This window comes from Chiloscyllium plagiosum, unplaced genomic scaffold, assembly GCF_037043375.1.
Source record: "Chiloscyllium plagiosum isolate Xiang-an unplaced genomic scaffold, Cpla_swu_hap1 HiC_scaffold_35, whole genome shotgun sequence".
Classification (NCBI taxonomy): Eukaryota; Metazoa; Chordata; class Chondrichthyes; order Orectolobiformes; family Hemiscylliidae; genus Chiloscyllium; species Chiloscyllium plagiosum.
In genome coordinates this window covers 13,496,636-13,517,669 of record NW_028270173.1, presented here as the reverse complement: position 1 = coordinate 13,517,669, position 21,034 = coordinate 13,496,636, and the positions used below count along the sequence as shown (strand labels likewise).

General features: G+C 47.2%; 1 pseudogene across 1 annotated transcript; it reads left to right on the top strand.

Moving 5' to 3' along the window:
- The first annotated feature begins 980 nt into the window (after positions 1-980).
- LOC122541436 (zinc-binding protein A33-like) lies at positions 981-21,034 on the top strand (annotated as a pseudogene). The gene is made up of 6 exons (XR_015753032.1): positions 981-1,610; positions 1,713-1,808; positions 1,902-2,135; positions 2,804-2,826; positions 3,947-4,062; positions 20,433-21,034. The product of XR_015753032.1 is annotated as a zinc-binding protein A33-like (transcript).

Genomic DNA, 21,034 nt, shown 5'->3' with positions numbered 1-21,034 from the left:
ACTGTTTGTTAATTTTCCGAGACACACTCCAGAGATACATGAATTCAAAACAGCAATTGCAGTAAGTGTGCAGGTGCCCTCTCTCTCTGCTGCACTGTGTTCACCATGTGCTTCCTTTTTTGTTCTGCTCCCTTTTAAAACTGCTGTTGTTTTGACTTTTTTTTCAAAGGAAATATTAGAATTCTCCGTTAATGTGTAATGTGTGATACATTCTGCAGTATTTCACTGGCTCTGAATTAGTCGACATCAACCAAGTTTATTGACATCAGGGTCTTGTTTTCACAGGGACAGCGACACTGCTATCAAGGGGAACAAATGTTTCGAGATCTCAGGGATTGAGCAGGTTCATGTCCTGGCTGGGGTTCAAGTGCCTGATGTATTTCCTTCATCACTTCGGTCAGTACATGTGTGGAGTTTGCATATTCTCCCTGTGTTTGCGTGGGTTTCCTCCGGGTGCTCCGGTTTCCTCCAACAAAAATGTGTAGGTTATGTGAATTGGCCGTGCTAAATTGCCCGTAGTGTTAATTGAAGGGGTAAATGTAGGGGAATGGGTCTGGGTGGGTTGCTCTTCGGAGTGTAGGTGTGGACTTGTTGGGCTGAAGGGCCTGTTTCCACACTGTAAATAATCTAATCTAAAAAAAATTTCAGAGGGGCCGAATGGCTTCAGTATGTTCTATTGTTGTGATCGACGCTACATAAATGCAGGGAACTCACAGTCCCATTTCTGCATCTGTCATCGCAGTGTCATCTGGTCATTTTATAATTCTTTTTGTTTGAGGTTGAGTGCCTGTAATCATTCACACAATTCAGGTTACGGATCCCGATCTGACCCTGAGTTTCACCAGAGGGTTTGTGATCGCCAGTGAGATTCGTCAAACCTGGGTCCCAGCCCATCTACACACTTTCTCTCCTCCCTCCCGCCCTCTCTCTCACTGTCCCTCTCCCAAAGGTAACTCTCCGGGCACCTTCACCCTCCCGGCCAGGGTGAAATCCCCCTCGGCGGTCTAAAGCTGTTTTTATTTCAAAATATTGTCTTTCACTGGTTCCCAGGTCAAAATCTTCTTAAAACATAGTTACTAATTACTCTTCTCTGACATTTGCAGTGAAATCCATCGGCAAGTGATTGAACTGAATGTGTTCACCAGCGCAGTCACATTGAAACTGAAAGTGGTTTGAATCGGGAAGTGCTGAGATCGATCATGGCTTCCAAACAGCAGCTCCAGAAACTGACCGAGGAGACAGTTTGTCCCATTTGTCTGGATTTCTTCACTGATCCGGTTACACTGGATTGTGGACACAATTTCTGCCGCTCCTGTATCACCGAGAGTTGGGAAAAGAAGGAGATAAACTCCTGCCCGGCATGCAGAGAGGAGTTTCCGGAAAGAAACCTCAGGGTAAATCGGGCCTTAGCGAATCTGGCCGAGGAGGCTCGAAAATTAAAGCTGGATCCGAAAGAGAAGGAAAGTAAACCTCACTGTGAGGAACATCAGGAAGATCTGAAGCTGTTTTGTGAAACTGACAGGAAATTGGTCTGCCTGATTTGTAGAGATTCCCGGGAACACAGAGAGCACCGCTTCCTGCCGATCAATGAGGCTGTTGAAATCTACAAGGTAAAAGACAGAATATTTTATAAACTGCGCGTTTCATCACATATCCCTGATCCCACACCAGACCTAACACATTTAACTTTTCAATTTCTTTTTCAATCACAGGATAAACTGAAATCTTCCTTAGATTCTCTCACAGAGAAAAAATCGGCGGTTCTACAAACGGAACTGACCCAGAAACGGAAGATTTCCGAAGTGAGGGTGAGCTCTCCCTGTGCTGATTCTCTGGGATCTCGGTTAGTTTTGTTCCCTTTATCGCGGGACATTAATGAGGTTTCACATTTCATTTGGTAGGAACAGGCGAGCAGACTGCAGACCCACATCACATCCGAGTTCACTAAAATGCACCAGATTCTCACTGAGAAAGAGCAGCGTTTACTCAGAGATCTCAGGGAAGAAGAGGAGAGGGTTGTAGAACCAATGGAGAAGAACCTTCGAGAGATTCAGGAGAATTTAAATTCTATTGAGGAGAAACTCTCAAAGTTGCAGAAACAGATGGAGCAAAAAGACAAGCTGATGTTTCTGAAGGTGAGGGAAGATATTGCAGGTTATTTCAGACAGATTTCGGACATGATGACAACTGTAAAAATAATATGGAATGTCGTGTAAAAAAGTGAACTGACCTTGTGACTGTCCGGACGGTTCGACTGTTAAAGTTAAAAATCACACAACACCAGGTTATAGTCCAACAGGTTAACTTGGAAGCACACTGGCTTTCTGCTGTTGGCACTGAAGAAGGGTCAATGCTCCCGAAACGTTCACTCTGATTTCTTTCCACAGATTCTTCCAAACCTGCTGAGATTTTCCAGTAATTTCCTTTTTTTGTAACCGCTGCCACACTCTCTGCACATTCTCGGGAACGCCGACATTCTCCCGAGAATGGGTTGGATGTTTTTATTTGTTTTGATCTCCGTGTTCCCCAATTTTAATTATCTCGTGAACTCCCATTGTTAATCCAGTTCCAGTTCCATGTGGAGAGTGTGTGGGTGTGTCTGGTATAATGGGAGTATGAGAGTCACTGTGTCTGTGAGCGGGATTGATGGCTAGTTCCAGTTTATTTTACCCTCTCCTCAATCTTCCTTCCAAAATGTATCACTTTACACTTCCGTGTTGTGTCTGCTCATTTCAGCAGCCTGTCTGTCTCCTCCTGAAATCTGTAACTGTCATCCTTACTGTTTGTGATTCATTTCTTTCAGGAGGAAGCTTGTCGGAAGAGAAGGTAGGGCATGCTCTTTAATTAAACTCTGCACAGTTTGCTCAATAACTCAGGGACGGGTTATGATGGGGTGATTTCCTGGTTAAAATCGCCGCTTCAAAGGGTGATTCATCGGATAACAGTAACTCCGGTTATGATTCACACACGATTGTTTTTATAAGAAGAAGATTGTTACAGGTTTTAAACAGTATTAGATTTTATAAAACTGTTCGACAATATTGTAAACAATGACAAGATACCTGTGAATACAGCCTGGAAGTGATCACTGCCCCGATTTGGGCTGTTTGCCTGACTGTGACCTTCCCCCTGACCCTGTGAGAGACACACTGCCCATGTTTCCAGGGAATGGCCATCCCTGTCCCTGCATGGCTCCTGACCAGCCCGAGACAGTCAGAGTTTAAAGGGCGAATCATTTTTGTTTCACCTTTTACAATACTAACTCTCACCGTAGCCTTTATAAAAGGTACAATAAATGCAAAATAAAAAGATCTTTAATTAGTACAATCTAATGTTCTGAGGTATTTTACAGGAGAGTTAGAAAGTGTAGAAAAGTGTCACTGAGCTATTAATCCAGATGATTGCTGTGGGTTTTAGTGGATCTTAAAGGAGGAAAAAGGAATACAGAGATGGAGAGTCTGGGGGAATGGAATTCCAGAGCTGAGGATCTCAGCAGCTGAAGGCCCAACATCCAATGGGTGGAGAGACTAAAATCAGAGATGGTCAGAAGGCCGGAGGAGTAGGACTCTCTGAGGGATGTGGGACCCATGTATTGCACAAATGGACGTGGGGCTTTTAGATTTTTCAGGTTTTTTGCCTCTGTTCCACAAGCTCTGTTTAGAATACAGCAAGGGGATGGGGAAATGTATATCATCTCCATGGTGTGTGATGTCTCAGTTACTATTCTGTTGTCAGGACATGGGCCTTTCTCTGGACCTGGGCATTTCCAATCCTTGCCCGTGCATTGTCAAATTCTTGTTGGATTAGTTACAAAAATAAGAGGAACATTTCACCTTCTAACCCAGGGACTCAAACATGGAAAATTCAGAAAGCTTGAATATTTAAATGTTTTCATAAATGTTTGAAGAAAGCAGAGGTTATCGTGTCATCTGTTTAATGTTTACAGGATTAGTGATGAGGAGATGACACTCTCAGCTGCTGATGGCTCTCTGTCTCTTGGACAGTTCACCGGCCCTTTACAATACACTGTCTGGAGAGAAATGATACACACCATTCACCCAGGTAAACATGTGTATTCATTTTCCTAATGATAGATCCAGATGTGCAGGGTCTCCAAGGCCCCAGTTTACATCTTCACATCACTAGTTGTTAATTCTTGGAGACTCTCCCTGGAAACATTGTACTTTCTCTGGGTCCATTTGGGTAAGTGTCTGAAGCCATCAGCTCTGTGTGTCAGAGCAGTGAAGGGTTCTGTCTAACCAGAGGAATCGAGCATGGAGACAGGATTTTGAGAGGAGACTGGGCTGGCTGCATCGGGAGTGACATTGGAGGACAGTTTTATCATAATATCAGGAAGGCATGTAGACATTAAAGGGCCAGTGTTAAAAGACACATATCTCATGGGGGTTGTGAGAGAAACAAAAACAGAAATTGCTTGAAAAGCTGAGCAGGTCTGTGGAGAGAAATCAGAGTTAACCTTTCAGATTGAGTGATCTTTCCTCAAAACTGATAGTAGCTGGGAAAAGTCAGTTTATCTGCAGAAGGTACAGTGGGGAGGAGGTAAGAAGGAAATGATAGGTTGGGATAGACCCCAAGGAGAGAGAAGAACAGTTAGAAAGATAAAAGAGTAGATAATTATTAGGTTAGGAGAGTGAATACCTGGTGATGGAGACTGTTAATGCCTAATAATAGGCAGAGTGTAATGGCAGTGATATGTGGGGTAGTGGTCTAGTTCATGGTAGAGCTCTGGGCCTAGAATTATTGGACTTGAAATTGAGTCCAAAGAATTGCAGGGTCCGGAAGTGTAAAATGAGGTGTTGTTATTCCAGCCTGCACTGAGCTTCAGTGGAGCTCTGCAGCAAGCCTGAGACAGAGATGTTGCCCAGAGAACAGGACGGTGTGTTAAAGTGGTAGGCAACTGGATGCTCAGGGTCTTTTTTTTTAGGCAGAACACAGATGATTTATTTCCCCAATACAGAGGAGACCACATTGTGAGCAGTTAATAAAGGACACGACATTGTGAAAGTGCTACTCACCTTGTGGGTGTGTTGGACCCTGGATACTGAGGAGGGAGGAGGTAAATGAGCGGGTGTTGTACCTTTGGAAGTTGCTGAGGATGTTGCTGTGGGGCTGTGCGTGGGTGTTGGGAGTGAAGGAAGAGTGCACCAGGGTGATTGGAAGGGAACGGTCCCTGTGAAAGGCTGACAAGGGAGCAGAGGGAAATATGTGCCTGGTGGTAGAAATACTGTCTGATGCTCTTCTGGTTGTGGATCCTGGTGGGATGGTAGGTTGGGACGAGGAGAATGCTATCACTGTTGTGGCAGAAAAGAGAGAGGGTGTGGACAGAAGTGTGGGAGGTGGGCCAGACCCGATTGAGGGTACTCTCAACAACATTGCTGAGGAATCCTCAGTTGAGGAAGGATGTGGGCATTTCCGAGGCTCCCTTGTCAAAGTTTGCCTTGTCGGAGCAGATGGAATGGAGATGGAGAAACTCGGAGAATGGAATAAGAGTGTTTACAGGAAGCAGGATACAAGGATGTATACTTTAGGTAGCCAGGGGAGTCGGGTTTATAGTGGATATGATTGTTCAGTCTGTCCCCAGAAATGGAAACAGACATGTCAAGGAAGAAAAAAGGAGGAATCAGTGATCGACTTGGTGGAGGTGAGGGTGGGATGGAAGTTGGAAATTGGCAGTGTCAGAATGGGGGGAGATGATGGTCAAATGGGGAAGGTGGGATTTAGATAGCTTAGCGAAGAGAAGGAGTTGCAAACACTGAGAGACTACATTTTATAATAGAAGATGTAGGATGGTCTTACTGAAGTGATCAATGATGAAAACCGCAGCAAATAAATATCAATTGAAAGAACTGTGGATGCTGTAAATAAGAGACAAAAACAGAATTTGCTGGAAAAGCTCAGCACATCTGGCAGCATCTGTGATGTGTTAAAGGAGCAGGCAACTGGAAACTCAGGGCCTTTTTTACAGACAGAATGCAAGTGTACAGCAAAGCTGTCACCCAGTCAATGCTTTATTTCCCCAATGTAGAGGAGACCACATTGTGAGCAGTGAATGCAGTAGATTAGATTGAGTGAAGTGATTGAGTTTTTTGAAGAAGTAACAAAGAGAATTGATGAGGGAAGAGGAGTAGATGTGATCTATATGGACTTCAGTAAGGCGTTCGACAATCGGAGACTGATTAGCAAGGTTAGATCTCATGGAATACAGGGAGAACTAGCCATTTGGATACAGAACTGGCTCAAAGGTAGAAGACAGAGGGTGGTGGTGGTGGGTTGTTTTTCAGACTGTGACTAGTGGAGTGCCACAAGGATTGGTGCTGGGTCCTCTACTTTTTGTTATTTACATAAATGATTTGAATGCGAGAATAAGAGGTACAGTTAGTAAGTTTGCAGATCACACCAAAATTGCAGGTGTAGTGGACAGCAAAGAGGGTTACCTCAGATTACAACAGAATCTGGACCAGATGGGCCAATGGGCTGAGAAGTGGCAAATGGAGTTTAATTCAAATAAATGCGAAGTGCTGCATTTTGGGAAAGCAAATCATCGCAGGACTTATACACTTAATGGTAAGGTCTTAGGGAGTGTTGCTGAACAAAGAGACCTTGGGATGCAGGTTCATAGCTCCTTGAAAATGGAGTCGCAGGTAGATAGGATAGTGAAGAAGGCGTTTGGTATGCTTTCCTTTATTGGTCAGAATATTGAATACAGGAGTTGGGAGGTCATGTTGCGGCTGTACAGGACATTGATTAGGCCACTGTTGGAATATTGCATGCAGTTCTGGTCTCCCTCCTATCGGAAAAATGTTGTGAAACTTGAAAGAGTTCAGAAAAGATTTCCAAGGATGCTGCCAGGGTTGGAGGATTTGAGCTATAGGGAGGGGCCGAACAGGCTGGGGATGTTTTCCTCAGAGCGTAGAGGCTGAGGGGTGACCTTTTAGAGGTTTACAAAATTACGAGGGGCATGGATAGGGTAAATCGGCAAAGTCTTTTCCCTGGGGTCAGGGAGTCCAGAACTAGAGGGCATAGGTTTAGGGTGAGAGGGGAAAGATATAAAAGAGACCTAAGTGGCAACATTTTCACGCAGAGGGTGGTACGTGTATGGAATGAGCTGCCAGAGGAAGTGGTGGAGGCTGGTACAATTGCAACATTTAAGAGGCATTTGAATGGGTATATGAATAGGAAGGGTTTGGAGTGATATGGGCCGGGTGCTGCCAGGTGGGACTAGATTGGGTTGGGATATCGAGTCGGCATGGACAGGTTGGACCGAAGGGTCTGTTTCCATGCTGTACGTCCCTATGACTCTAAGTGCAGATAAGGCATTGCTTCACCTGGAGGTCTGTTGGGCCCTTGAATGCTGAGGAGGGAGGAAGGAAACGGACAGGTGTTCCACTTTCAGCAGTCTCAGGGGTAGGTGCCATGAGGCAGTGGGGGCTGTTGAGAGTGAGGGAAGAATAGACCAGGGTGTCCATGGAGGAAACAGTCCCTGTGGAATGTGGACAAGGGAGGGGAGAGGAATATGTGTCTGGTGGTGGCAGAAATTATGGTTGATGATCTTCTGGATGTTGGTGGGATTGTTGATAAGGACAAGGGGAACCTTATTAGTGTTGCAGGAGGGAAGAGAAGGGGTGAGAGTTAAAATGCCAGAGATGGGTTGGACCCAGTTGAGGGCCCTGTCAACAACAGTGCTGGCGAATCCATGGTTCAGGAAGAGAGATTGCATATCCAAGGGAAAGAGGAGCCAGCTGTAGCCATAAGCTGGAAGTTTTGGAATGGGCATAAAGTGTCAGAGGAATGGTATTTCTAAGTGAGCAGAGACTGGAGCAGGGGAGGCAAGACTGCGTCATGGTAGGAAATGATGAGGTCTGTGAGGCAGGAGCAGGCAGAAAGAATGGGTCTGCCCAGGTAATCCTGTTTGTGTATTTTGGCAAAGCGGTAGAAGCGAGTTGTGTGGGATTGGGGGATGATCAGCTGGAGGCAGTTGAAGTGGGGGCAGATCCCCAGATGAAATGAGGTTGGTGACCATGAGTCACACAATGGCCTGATGTTCCATCATGGGGTCACAGGCTAGAAGCAGATAGGAGGAGGTATCTGAGTGGTACCTCAGTTTCTGCAACGCAGTGGTCAGTTTGCTGACTATCATAGCACCACCCTGATCAGCAGGTTTAATAACAAAGTCAGGATTGGAGCTGAAGGCATTGAGCATGGTGCTGCTTCCCTCTTCCAATCGGAATTAAAAAGCTTTATCGATTTTCTTTCCAACTTCCATCTCACTTTCCCCTTCACCCAGTCGCTCTCCAAATCCGCCCTTCCCTTCCTCAACATCTCTGTTTCTATTTCTGGGGATAGATTGGCCACTAATATCTACAATAAACCCACCGACTCCCAAAATTACCTGGCCTTTATATTCTCACATACTGCTCCCTGTAAAGTCTCCATTCCATTCTCCTAGTTATTCCGTCTCCATCGGATTCGTTCCGATGATGTTAACTTTGACAAGGGATCCTCTGAAATGTTCACCTTTTTCCTCAACCGAGGATTCCTCTGGGCCCTCAAGTGGGACCAACCCATCTCTTGCACTTCAGCCCTCACCCCCTCTCTTCCCAGTTGCAACAGTGATAGGGTTCCCCTTGTCCTTACCTACCATCCCAACAGCATCCATCTCCAGAGGATCATCAGCTGCCATTAACAGCGAGATGTCACCACCAGACACCACGCCCCTCACCTCCCGCAGGAACCATTCCCTTTGGGACACTGGTTTACTTCCAACACCCCCTCACAATGCCATAGCACCTTCCCCTGCAACTGCTGAAGGTGTAACATCTGTCCATTTACTTTCTCTTTCCTCAGTATCCAAGGGCCCAAACACACCTTCACCTGCCTGCACTTCTCACAATCTCGTCTACTGCATTCACTGCTCACAGTGCAGCCTCCTCTCTACTGGGGATATGAACGGTTGACTTCAGAACACTTGCATTCTGTTTACCAAAAAAGACCCTGAAATTCCAGATGCCTTTTAACACACTACCGTGTAACCTGGCCAACACCTCTGCCTCAGGCTTACTGCAGTGCTCCAATGCAGCTCAGTGTAAGCTAGAAGAACAGCACCTCACTTTCAGCTTAGGGATCTTGCAGCCTTCCAGACCCAATAGCAAATTGATTAACTTTGGGGTCTGAGCTCTCCCATGTCCTTACCCCAACCCAAACAACCAGGCCTTGTTATCACAGAGTCTGCTATTACATACAAATCATTTTTAGCCACTAACAGTGTCCATAAACAGCTATTCACCCCCCCTAGCCAGATTGTCTATTCACCCCACTCCTTTGTCTGTCTAACTGCTCTTCTCTCTCTTTGGGCTCAATCCCCATCTATCATTTACTCTTCATCCCTTCTCCCCCACCATATCTTCTGTATATAAACTGACATTTCTTAGCTATCAACAGTTCTGAGGAAGCGTCATTCAATCCAAAATGTTAACTCTGATTTCTCTGCACAGATGCTGGCAGACCTGTTGAACCTGATAAATATCTATAAGTGTAACATAGTCAAATATTAAACAAAGCAGATATTTATAAACTTCCATAAGGGGAGGGTGAAAAGCCAGCTTGCAGCTAGTGAGATTGTTAGAATCACATAATCCTTCCTGTGTGGAAGCAGGCCATTCAACCCATCGACTCCATACTGACCCTCTGAAAAGCATCCCACCAGGACCTAACGCCTTCGCATACTCTTTTAACTCCATATTTCCCATGGCAAATCCACCAAGCCTGCACTTCCCTGGACACAATGGACAAAAGCTGCACACTGTTGGACTGTGGGAGGAAACCAATGCAGACATGGGAGAATGTACAAACTTCATACAGTTACCTGAGACTGGAATTGAGCCCAGCTCCCTGGTGGTGTGAGGCAGCAGTTCTAATCACGAAGCGACTGTTCCAATATTTTCAGTAATCCTATTGATCAAGCAGTAAACCCAATGGCTACTCCATGAAGTTTTGGATTCCAATTCAATCTGAAGTTTCTTATTCAGTGTAATGTTCTTGGTCAGTTTTCCAAGGGTTCAGAATGTGAGAAGGCACAGGATGGTCCTGCAGGAGGGAGCAGGTACCTGGAAAACTGCTATCACTTCCAGGTGAGGGAAGGATGTAATTTGGAATGTTGGGAATATGGGAGCAAATGAGCAATGAGTAGCCACCCGAGCTACAAATCTTCACGTGAACCTCGAAAGCAATCTAACATTTTGAGTCTAAATGACTCTTCATAAGTGCTTAACTTCCCTAGTTAACCATCGCTGGCTTATCCCCTTCCCAGAAATCTTTTTTCTCACTGAAATATATCTTTGCTGTGAGTCATGTACTGTTCTTTTAAACATCTGCCATTGATTCTCAAATTTCTTTGCTGCTAAATACCTTTCCTACTCCACTCCAACAAGCTCAGCCCCCATTCCTTTGCAATTACCCTTGTTTAAGCTTAGCACAGTTATTTCCCAGCCAAGATCCTCCCTTTCAAACTGAATGCTACACTCCTCCATGTTGTGGTCAGTGTTGACTCTGACATCATTTACTAAACCTGCCTCATTAGACATCACCAGATTCAAAATAGCCAAATATATGGTTGGATTCACAATATTTTTGTTTCAGGAAAATACGTGCTCATGGCTTCCTCTGCTAATCTCACTGTTTAAATGGACATGTTGATAAAAGTCACCCTGCTTTAATGTTTCTTGCACTTTTTATCTCCTGATTATTCTCTGCCCTGTTTGGGGTCTTACAGACCATTTCTGCCAATCTTCTTACTTTATTTCTTACTTTCACTCATGTGGAGCCTATATTTTTCTGATTTCAGATTATTTCTTGCTGTTGTATTTACTTCATCCCAAATCAACAATGCTATCCCATCGCGCTTTCCTTTCTCCTTATCCTTTTGAAATTTACATATTTGCTAGATGACGTATCCCCTCTTGTTTTTTGAAAGCTACAAAGAGGATTGATGAGGGCAAAGCAGTGAATGTGATCTAAATGAACTTCAGTAAGGCATTTGACAAGGTTCCTCATGATAAACCGGTTATCAAGGTTAGATCTCATGGAATACTGGGAGAATTAGCCATTTGGATACAGAATTGGCTTGAAGGTAGAAGACAGAGAGTGGTAGTGGAGGGTTTCTTGTCAGACTGGAGGCCTGTGACTAGTGATGTCCCACAAGGATCGAGGCTGGGTCCACTACTTGTCATCACTTATAAAAATGATTTGAATGTAAACATAGGAGGGACAGTTAGCAAGTTTGCAGGTGACACAACAGGATCATGATCAGATGGGACCAATGGACCGAGGAGTATCAGATAGATTTTAATTTAGATAAATGTAAAGTGCCGCTACTTTGGAAAGGCAAATCTGAGCAGGATTTAAACACTTAATGGTCAGGTCCTGGGGAGTGTTTCTGAACAAAGAGACATTGGCGTGCAGGTTCATATTTCCTTGAAAGTGAAGTCGCAGGTAGATAGGATAGTGAAGAAGACATTTGATATGCTTTCCTTTCTTGGTCAGAGCATTGAATATAGGAGTTGGGAAGTCATATTGCAACTGTACAGCACATTGGTTAGACCAGTTTTGGAATACTTTGTGCAGTTCTGGTCTCCCTCCTATTGGAAGGCTGTTGTGAAACTTGAAAGAGTTCAGAAAAGATTGACATGGGTGTTGCCAGGGTTGGAGGATTTGAGCTATAGGGAGAGGCTGAATAAGCTAGGACTGTTTTCCCTGTAGCGTCAGAGGCTGAGGAGTGACCTTATAGAGGTTTACAAAATTATGAGGGGCATGGATAGGGTAAATCGGCGAAGTCTTTTCCCTGGGGTCGGGGAGTCGAGAGTAGAGGGCATAGGTTTAGGGTGAGAGGTAAAACAGTTAAAATGGACCTAAGGAGAAACGTTTTCATGCAAACGATGGTCCATCTATGGAATGAGCTGCCAGAGGAAGTGGTGGAGGTTGTCACAATGACAACATTAAAAATGCATCTGGATGGTTATATGAAGAGGATGGATTCAAGAAGGATATGGGTCAAGTGCTGGCAAATGGGACTAGATTAGATTATGATATCTGGTCAGCACAGACGAGTCAGACTGAAGTGTCTATTTCTGTGCTGTACATCTCTCTGACTCTAAATGAGAGAATCAATCTGTGAACAGTGATATCACAGAAACGGCATTGTGATGATGAAAAGTAATCAGTTTTGATGATATCAGTTGTGGTGGAAAAGTTCAGTGACACTGAGGAAACTAATACATTGTTTTGTTCCTAATAGTGATGCGGGGGATTACAAAGAGGTCCTCAATGGTAGTAATATCTAGATTACTCCCAGTACCATATGCTGGTGAGAGTAGGAGTAGTAGGACAATGTGTGGCTAAGGAGCTGAAGTAAGGAGCAAGAATTCACATTTTTGGACCGCTGGGACCTTTGTTGGAATAGACGTGACCTGTAGAAGACAAATGGTTTGCACCTGCATTCCTGCATTGGAGGGGGATCAATATTCTGGCAGGAAGATTTGCTCGTGTGACTTGGGAGACTTTAAACTAGTAAGCGGGGAGAGGCTGTATTGATGGGACTCAGATATTGATATAAGAAATAAGGTGCAGTAGATAAAGGGCGCAAATTAAGTACTCAAGGTAGGCATGAGCACAGCAGAGAATGAGGTAAGAATAAGCAATTGAACTGCATTTATTTAATGCAAGAGGCCTGACAGATAAGGCCGATTAACTTAGGGCATGGTTAGGAACACAGGATTGGAATATCATAGCTATTAGTGATGAAACGTGGCTCAGGGAAGGGTAGGGTGTCATAGTAAAGATAGAAAGGAAGGCAAGAAAGGAGGGGTGTGGTATTGTTAATAAAAGATAACATTATGGTTGTACTTAAGGAGAATACTCCTGGGGACAATCCAGGGAGGTTATTTGGGTGTAACTCGGGAAGATCTCATTGTGATTGTAGTATAAGCTGTCAAATAGACAGTGGAAAATTGAGAAGCAACATGCAGGGAGATCTCAGATATCTGTAAGGTTAATAGGGTTGCAATAATAGGGAATTTTAACTTTCCAAGCGTAAACTGGGAATTCCATTGTGTTAAGAAGTTGGATGGCTAGGAGTCTATGTGTGTCCAAGAAAATTTTCTGCGGGTGTACCTGTTTTCCCTGGAGTGTCAAAGGCTGAGGGGTGACCTTATTGAGGTTTATAAGATCATGAGGAGCATGGATTGGGCAAATAGACAAAGTAGGAGTGGGGGAGTCCAGAACTAGAGGGCAGAGGTCTATGGTGAGAGGGAAAAGGTTTAAAAGGGATCTAAGGGGCAAATGTTTCATGCAAAGGTTACTGCGTGTATGCAGTGAGATGTAGAGGAAGTGGTGGTATGATTCCAAAATTTAAAAGGCATCTTGATGGGTACACAAATAGGAAGTGTGAGGAACAAAGCTCACGTATCAATAAATTTCAGTCCGAGTCAAATTCTGAAGCAGCAAACATTATTGAAATGTTCTTGCTAAACGGGTGGCTAAAAGGTAGGCACACCGATCCAAAAATTACTTCACAATTTATAAAGTTTAACTGAGTCTCTCTCGGTACTTCCCCGTTTACTTCATTAGCCTAGCATATTATGCGTCAAACCTATCACTATTCCTTACTGTATTCCGCTCCTGCCTAGCTGCACTCCGCCCTTGTTTACTTCTCCCACTACTCTAAGCCTGGCGCTCCTTACTCTTGTTTGTTTTATCCCTTACTTGTAACTAACTTGGCTCATTCTGGTGCCTACGTGAAGATAATGCGCTGAGCTGGTATGGCTCAGTGTCCTTTTCTTCCTACCATCTTCCTTGTCTACTAGTCCGTAACATATTCCGTTGTTGCTCGTCCAAGTCTTAACCTGACTCCCTTCATATAGTTTCATCTTTGCATGCAAGTTTAGCTAACTCAGCTCTTTGCTGAAACAATTATGCAATTGTGTAAGTTAGCTCAGAAGCAACACTGCTTTACTTATATACCACAGGAAGGTTTAGAAGGACATGGTCCAAGTGCTGGAAAATGGGACGAGATTAATTTGGATGAGTTGGTCCAAAGGGTTTGTTTCCATGCTGCATACCTCTGACTCTAGTAACATCTTATTTTCCACTCCGCTGAGGCCACACGGGGAGAACTTTATAAAAATTGGGGATTACATTGTTAGGAATGTACTATAGACCCACACCAGTCAGAGATTAAGTGCTGACAGGCAGACAAATCTCAGACAAGTGAAAAAACAAAAGGGTTGTTACATCAGAGGAATTCAGCCTCCCCAGGATGAACTGGGACAGGCAGATTGTGAAGGGCTTAGACAGGACAAAATTCTTAAAATGTCTCCACTTAATCTTTTTGAGGAGTGTGTCGAAAATCCAACAGGAGACAGGGCAGGACTGGAACAGCTGAGATTCACCAAGATGTTGCCTGGGCTGGAGCATTTCACCTCTGAAGACAGACTTGATCGGCTGGAGATGTTTTCATTGAAGCAGAGAAGGCTGAGGGGAGAACCTGATGATGGTGTAGAAAGTTATGAGGAATGGATTGGACAATAACAGGTGCATAGATTTAAGAGAAGGAGCAGGGGTTTTCAAGGGGAATTAAGGATAATATTTTTACCCAAGATCGCAGTTGGCATCAGGACCTCACTGCCTGAAAGGAGACAGAAATCTTTGCAACATTTAGGAAGTTATTCAGATGGAGTGATAGAGTCACACAGGATGGAAACAGGCTCTTCCATCGAATGAGTCCACACAGAACAGATATCCCAAACAGACTCCAGTCCCATTTGCCAGCATTTGGTCCATATCCCGCGAAACCCTTCCTATTCATATTCCCATCCTGATGCATTTTAAATGTTGTAATTGGACCAACCTCCACCACTTTCTCTGGCAGACCATTCCATACATGCACCACCCTCTGCATGAACAAGTTGCCCCTCAGGTTCTTCTTAAATCTTTCCCAACTCACCTTAAATCTGAGCCCTCCAGTTCTGGAGTCACCTACCCTGGGGAAAATACATTAGCTATTCACCCATTCCATGCCCTTCACGGTTTTATAAATCTCTAAAAGGTCACCCCTCAGCCTGCAATGCTACAGGGAAAAAAGCCCCAGCCTATTCAGCCACTCCTTATATCACAAACCCTCCAGTCCCAGCAACAGCGCTGCAAATGCCCTCCACACTCTCAGGCCTCACAACATACTTACCCCATGGTAGGGTGACCAGAATCACACTCCAGTGTGCCGCACAGCCACAACATGACATCGCAACTCCAATACTCAACGCTCCGACCAATGAAGGCAAGCGTGCCATACTCTCTCTTCACCACCGTGTCTCCCTGCAACTCCACTCCAAAGAACCATGTACCTGCACCCCCAGGCCTCCCATTCAATAACACCCCCCAGGCCTACACCATCAACTGTACTACTCTGGCCTGGTTTGTCCGAACAAAATGCAACATCCATCAAAGTTTTACCTGCACATCCACCAATATCATTTATTGTAACTGTTGCTCCCGATGCAGTCTCCTCTACATTGGGGAGTCTGGACACCTCATAAAAGAGCGCTTTCGGGAACATTTCTGGGACACCTGCACCAATCAACCCCACCGCCCTGTTGCCCAACATTTCAACTCCCCCTCCCACTCTGCCGAGGACATGCAGGTCCTGGGCCTCCTCCACTGCCGCTCCCTCACCACCCGATGGCTAGAGGAAGAATGCGTCATCTTCCACTTCGGAACACTTCAAGCAATGGCATGGCCACTCCCACAGCCACTTCTACCCCTCACAATTCCTCATGCACAACACATGACATCACTTCTGCCCCTCACATCATCGCTGATGTTACACGCTGAGTGAGTTCCACAGCCCCACTGCCATGTTCACCACCACTTCCGCTCCCACTAACGCCACTCACCTGCATTCTGCTGACACGCCCCCCCACATATCCCACTGTTACCATCCCTGCCCACCAGAACCCTGAGGGGAACACCACCCCTGCTCATGACTCCACCCCCATTCCCCCTAACACTACACCCACTCCAGTTACAGGCTCTGCCCCCACTCCCAGCTCCACACCTTCACCAGGCCCTAACTCCCAGCCCTGCCAAGTTTTCACCATTCCCCCGATCTCTACCTCATCTGAGGATAAACGATCAGTCCTCAGCAAAGGCCTCACCTTTATCCCCCTCCATCCACACATCAATGAATTTAATACACACCGTGACATCAAACACTTCTTCCGCCGACTCCACCTCCGAGCTTACTTTCACAATCAGGACTCCCGCCCACCTTCCGAGGACTCCTTCGCCGGCCTCCAGCACACTCCATCCACCTGGACACCCCGCGCTGGCCTATGACCCGCCCTCGACCTCTTCATTTCCAATTGCCGCCGAGACATTAACCGCCTCAACCTATTGATGCCCCCCCACTCCAACCTCTCACCCTCACAACGCGCAGCCCTCCACTCCCTCTGCTCCAATCCCAACCTCACCATCAAAGCAGCAGATAAAGGGGGTGCAGTGGTAGTCTGGCGCACTGACCTTTACACCGCTGAAGCCAGATGCCAACTTGAAGACACCTCCTCCTACCGCCCCCTCGACCATGACCCCACCCCCCCATCACCAAACCACATCTCCCAGACCGTACTGAACCTCATCACCTCAGGAGGTCTCCCACCCACAGCTTCCAACCTCATAGTCCGGGAACCCTGCACTGCCCGGTTCTATCTCCTTCCCAAGATCCACAAGCCTGGTCACCCTGCCCGACCCATTGCCTCAGTATTCTCCTGCCCCACCAAATGCATCTCCACATACCTCGACACTGTCCTATGCCCCCCCTAGTCCAGGAACACCCCAAATATATTTGAGACACCACGCACGCCCTCCACCTCCTCCAAGACTTCCGTTTCCCAGCCCCCAATGCCTTATCTTCACCATGGATATCCAACCCCCCTACACCTCCATCCGCCATGACCTCCAAACCCTCTGGTTCTTCTCTCCCGACGTTCCCAACAGTGCCCTTCCACCGACACTCTCATTCGTTTGGTTGAACTGGTCCTCAGCCTCCTCCAACTCCTCCCACTTACTCCAGACCAAAGGGGTAGCCATGGGCACCTGTATGGGACCCAGCTATGCCTGTCTCTTTGTTGGCTACGTATAACAGTCCATCTTCCGTAATTACACCGGCACCACTCCCCACCTCTTCCTCCACTACATTGATGACTGCATTGGCGCCACCTCACGCTCCCGTGAGGAGGTTGAGCAATTCATCAACTTCACCAACACATTCCACCCCGACTTTAAATTTACCTGGACCATCTCTGACACCTCCCTTCCCTTCCTGGACCTCTCCATTTCCATTAATGACGACTGACTTGACACCGAGATTTGTTACAAACCCACCGACTCTCACAGCTACATGGATTACACCTCTTCCCACCCTACCTCCTGCAAAAATGCTATCCCATATTCCCAATTTATCCACCTCCGCCTTATCTGCTCCCAGGAGGACCAGTTCCACCACAGAACACATCAGATGGCCTCCCTTCTTTAGAGACCACAATTTCCCTTCCCACGTGGTGAAGATGCCCTCCAATGCATCTCATCAACATCCTGCCCCTCCGCCCTCAAAAAATCCCACCCCTCCAACTGTAACAAGGGCAGAACCCCCCTGGTGCTCATCTTCCACCCTACCAACCTTCGCATAAACCACAACATCCGATGACATTTCCGCCACCTCCAAACGGACCCCACCACCAGGGTTTTATTTCCCTCCCCACCCATTTCTGCTTTCCGCAAAGACCGTTCCCTCTATGACTACCTGGTCAGGTCCACGCCTCCAACAAGCCACCCTCCCTTCCTGGCACCCTCCCCTGCCACTGCAGGAATTGCAAAACCTGCGCCCTCACCTCCATCCAAGGCCCCAAAGGAACCTTCCACATCCATCAAAGGTCTACCTGCATATCCACCAATATTATTTATTGTATTCTCCACACTGGGGAGACTGGACGCCTCCTAGCAGAGCACTTTAGGGAACTTCTCCAGGACACTAGCACCAATCAACCCCATCGCCCTGTGACCCAACATTTCAACTCTCCCTCCCACTCTGCTGAGGACATTCAGGTCCTGGGCCTCCTCCACTGCCGCTCCCTCACCACCCGACGCCTGGAGGAAGAATGCCTCATCTTCTGCGTCGGAACACTCCAACCCCAGGGCATCAATGTGGATTTCACCAGTTTCCTCATTTCCCCTTCTCCCACCTCACCCCAGCTCCAACCTTCCAGTTTAGCACCGTCCCCATGACCTGTCCTACCTGCCTATCTTCCTTTCCACCTATCCACTCCACCCTCCTCTCTGACATATCACCTTCATCCCCACCCCCATTCACCCATTGTACTCTTTTCTACCTTCCCCCACCCTCCTCTCTGACCTATCACCTCCATCCCCAACCCCATTCACCTATTGTACTCTATGCTACTTTCTCCCCACCTCCATTCCCCCTCTCATTTATCTCTGCACTCTGCAGGCACCCTGCCTCTATTCCTGATGAAGGGCTTTTTGCCCGAAACGTTGATTTTCCTGCTCCTCGGATGCTGCTTGATCTGCTGTGCTTTTCCAGCACCACCCTAATCTAGACTCTGGTTTCCAGCATCTGCAGTCCTTGTTTTTACTCGACCATCTTCCTTGTGAAGACTCCCTTTCCCCTTTGAGCTAAAGGGGACAGTGAACCTGTAGTTCTCCCCTCCAGTTCAGCCATCCCTTCCTTCTCACTCTCAACACCCTTTCTCTCTTCCCCTCACTCACTGCATTTCCATCCCACTCACTCTCCCGATCTCCAAACCGCTAATGTCCACTTATTTTGCAGACCTCCTGTTGTCACCCTCCCATTCTATACTGTCACTCACTCTCTCCTACCCCATCCCAAACAGTCACCTCCCCTCAAAAAACCTCCATACCCTCTTCTATATCCTTATTCAGCTTCCAATCATTCCCTTCTCCATCACTTACTCCATGTCTTCACTCTTTCATTCCCTCTCCTGAGATTAAAAACCTTCCCTCATTTCCTCCCATTCTCCATGATTCTCCCCTTCCCCTTCCATAAACCTTCCCCTACAAATACAACCCCACTCTACCCTCCCTCAGTCTCCCCACTGCCTTGCTGCCCATTTCTCCTGCCTCCCCTCACTGTCCCCCTTCCCACCCATTCACATCACTTTGCTTTCCTCTTTCCCTTGCATTCACCCACCTTCCACTTCTATCCCCACCTGCCCCAATCTTCTTTTCCAATCCTCCATGTGCTCCCTTCCTCATGTTATCACACTCCTCATGCTCACTTTCCCAGCATTCTCCCCTCCTCTCATTCTTCCCTTTCTCTCACTTTCCCTTCTCCATTTTGTCACGTACATTCTCCTACTCACCCTTCCCTCTTAATTTGTCTCTTCCTCCTGGACCCAGCCATCTCCCCTTCCAGTCCATGCCCTATCCCTCTCTCTCTCATTCTGTCCTCTCCCTCACGTTGCCTTCCCCCACTCTGTCCACACCGTTCACTCTGACTAACCCCTTCAATCTCCCCCATCTCTCCCGTACCCCTCACTCTGCTCATCACTCTCCCCTCCCCCTCCTGGCCCCCACCATCTGACACTCCCCTATGCTGTCCAATACCCCCTTGCTCTCCCCTCACTCTCCTTCCCCACCCCTGAGTGCTTCATCTCCCTCGACTTCTGCCACACTCTCTGCTCCTTGCTTTCCCCTCACCTTCTGTTTCAGTTTACCCTCTCCACCACACACCCCCTTGCCACTACTATCACACTTTCCCCATTTCTCCCCACTCCTACTGGCTCCCCAGATGATCTTATCCCGAGGGATACCCCTTCCCACTGCTCTCACCTGGGCACTCAACCCTCCCATTGCCAATTCCCCCTCAGAGCTCCCCCTCATTCTCTACACCTCTCTCTCTTATACCACCTCTTCACTCTCCTCTCCTCTCACTCCCACATCTCCTCACTTTCCATACTCTATCCCACATCTACTCACTCTCCCCCTCTTTTTAACCTTGCCCTCCATCCTGCGATAGGATTAGGTTTAGGGTTCTGTTCTTCCTGTGCACTTCATTTCCCCATCACTCTCCTCCAAATGAGCCCTCTCACCTCCCTTCCCTTACTCCTCCCTCCCCAGCCCTCTGCCTCACCCATCCTTCCTCCTCATTCCTCCACTCTCATCACTCACTGCATTCTCCCTCACTCACTCCTCTTTCCCTGTCCCTCCCCTCCATCAACTCACCTTTTCCAGACTCGCTCCATCTCTCTTTTACTCCCACACCCTCTATCGCTTCGCCCCTCACTACCTGCTCTCTCTCTCTGACGGTGTTATTTGATCTCTCCCCCCAGCTCCAGCCTCTCTGACTCTGGATCCGAACACAGCGCATCCCCGGCTCATCCTGTCTGAGGGCCGGACCAGTGTGAGACTCGGAGACACAGAGCAGCCGCTCCCTGACTCCCCGGAGAGATTTGATCCCTGGCTCTGTGTCCTGGGATCAGAGGGATTCACATCAGGGAGACATTACTGGGAGGTGGAGGTGGGGGAGAAGACCTGGTGGGCTCTGGGAGTGGCCCGAGAGTCTGTGATGAGGAAAGGGGGGATCACCCCGAGCCCGGAGACCGGATTCTGGATTGTGGGGCTGGGACCCGGACGTGGTTATTTTGCCGCCACCTCCCCCTCACTGACCCCCCTCTCCCTGAGTGTGAATCCCCGGAAGATCGGGGTTTTCCTGGACTATGAGGGTGGACAGGTGTCATTTTACAATGCGGACACCATGTCCCATCTCCACACTTTCACCCACACTTTCACTGAGAGGATCTTTCCCATCTTCAGTCCGGGATGGAATGACGGCGGGAAAAACCCCGCCCCGCTGACAATCTGCGGGATTAAAGGGCACTGACAGATCCATCCCATAATTTCACCCCGTCCCCCTGCCTCCTGCCAGCTGTAA